We start from the raw sequence: 2724 nt of genomic DNA on the forward strand, positions 1-2724 counted from the left end.
ATCAGTTTACATCAAATTTATATGACTGATAAATTGATCTCTCACAAAAAATTCTAAATCATATTTTTAAAATTCTTACCGCCAACTTTTTCATGTCGTAATACATAATCGCCTAAAAGAGTATAACATTAGTTTTAGAAGTAGGACTGATTGATCTGAGAGTTTTCATCAACACATTTACTAAAATAACATTGGTAACATAAGACCAAATAGTCCTCATTCATTGACAGTGGCCAACCATGAGTTCTACATGAATCTTTCTAAATAGAATAAAGTTCGTTTTCATAGTAATCGACTGATATTCGAGGCGAGAAAGAAACAGTAATTACACTAATGAGTCAGAATGGAAAATGTATTTTTATGTCATTTCTCAGAGGAAGATGCATGAATACACACACCTGGCTGGAAGAAAACAACATAACTCGATCGATTGTCGAAAATAAAATAATCATCGAGTGAAGTCGGGCACGTGGATAAAAAATAACAAAAAACAAATATGGTAGATTGTCAAAAATAAAATAATTCCTGATTGAAACTAATTATTGACTGAAATCACTTGTAAAAGCAAACACCGAAAAAAAAAAAAACGAATGGATCAGAATGCATCGAGTTGAGAATGGAATACACTGAATTATCACTCACTTCCCCTCACCACAATATTTTTAGGACCTTTTGTATAATTAAAAATAAATTTCCATTTCTTTTAGCAAATAAATAATTCAAAGTGTCTTTGATATTAGTTATATGCAGGTTGGATGTATTGAAAGGTCATTTGTAAGAAGTGGATACACGAATGTACACCTGGCTGGAAAGAAAACAACATGATATGAACGATTGTCAAAAATAAAATAGTTGTTGATTGAAATCATATGAAAAATGTTAGCGGCAGAAGAAAACACTCTGATTACATTGACAATAAAGTCTCACGGTTGCAAACGGTCACAAATTGTTATGTTGTAATAACCCGATATTAATACAATCAGTTGGTTTGCGATTTGGGTAAAAAAAAAAATAAATAAAAAACATCCATCGAATTCATGTGCGTCGTCCTTCCTCACACCTCCTCACCTCCGCCGACAAATCGATTATTACTTGCGGTTTTGCTAATTACATAGTAATATAAGCGTCTATTTCATTTTTGCGTCTCCTATTTTCAGTTCTGTTTTCTTTTTACTTGTGATGTAATACACTAACTCTAATAGCTTTAATGAACTTGTGTCAGTGTACACACGATTTTCTTACTCCTAATATATTCGTTAATTTTCTACCTGTTCTTATTTTCTTTCTCTGTTTGTACTTTGGTGCCTTTTTGATATGCATCAACAAATTGATAGAAGGCTCAAACCGATCATAGAGATCGCGAATAAGAAATAGCAAAATGGATGTTGAAATTATGATCAACCAACCAAAGTATCCAGGTTGTGAGAGCTGATCCCTTAACTAGGGATAAGATGAAAAGACAAGAGTCTACATCTAAACCAAAATTAGATATGAGATCCAAGCAACATTAGAAAAAGCGACAACAGTAACGCTGGAATCATGGCTAAACAAAAAGAGCCAGTTCCAATCAAAGATAAATATCTTTTGAACCGTAAAAAGACAATATCAGAACACTTGACAGCAGGGGCAGTAAGGTGATGACCCTAGTCCCATCCGTCATCAGACCAAAACAAGAGTTTCATCAGTCGTAAATATGCGGGTCTATCACAATGCAGATAATAGATATGGGTAAATGCAGTCTCTTCTACAATATCTTGTATAATTATTTAACTGTGTTAGTTTGTGCGTTAATGAAATAAAAACTGAATATATGAACAGATGCCCTTCTCCTAACTCAGATGACCGCATCAAAACATTGAATAAAACGCCACTAAAACAGGTATAGCTCCCGCTCTATTGTCGTTTAAAGTTAGCAGAAGAAAAAAAAAAGGGAAAAAGATCAAACGAACCGCGTGGTTGAGCAAAAGAGAGAGAAAAATCAAGATGGATCCCATAGTTTTAAAAGGTATACTCTCTTGGAAGTCACGCGAAATCACGCGGGAGACATGTATAAAAGGAGCTGACAGGTTAGGCCGGGAAGAAGTAGAGAGACGAAGGTTGGTGACAGTGGTGATCTCGAATCCGGCGACTGTTGGCTTGCAAAGAGGATTTTTTTAAAATTCCTTTATTTTTTTTGCCCTAAACCAAGAACACTTCAGGGTCATATCTCTGATCATAATGCATCTTAGTGGTAGCAGTGAGGACATGTGCTCTATCGAAAATAACGAATAAAGTGCTAGCTAAATGGATTTGGCTAAAAAGAGCAGAGCCATAAACAAGAATTCGGCTAATAAAGTGCTAGCTAAATGGATTTGGCTAAAAAGAGCAGAGCCATAAACAAGAATTCGGCTAATAAAGTGCTAGCTAAATGGATTTGGCTAAAAAGAGCAGAGCCATAAACAAGAATTTGGCTAATAAAGTGCTAGCTAAATGGATTTGGCTAAAAAGAGCAGAGCCATAAACAAGAATTCGGCTAATAAAGTGCTAGCTAAATGGATTTGGCTAAATAGAGCAGAGCCATAAACAAGAATTCGGCTAATAAAGTGCTAGCTAAATGGATTTGGCTAAAAAGAGCAGAGCCATAAACAAGAATTCGGCTAATAAAGTGCTAGCTAAATGGATTTGGCTAAAAAGCCATAAACAAGAATTCGGCTAATAAAGTGCTAGCTAAATGGATTTGGCTAA

Source organism: Euprymna scolopes, chromosome 44 (assembly GCF_053919585.1).
Source record: "Euprymna scolopes isolate OS-2025 chromosome 44, ASM5391958v1, whole genome shotgun sequence".
Taxonomy (NCBI): domain Eukaryota; kingdom Metazoa; phylum Mollusca; class Cephalopoda; order Sepiida; family Sepiolidae; genus Euprymna; species Euprymna scolopes.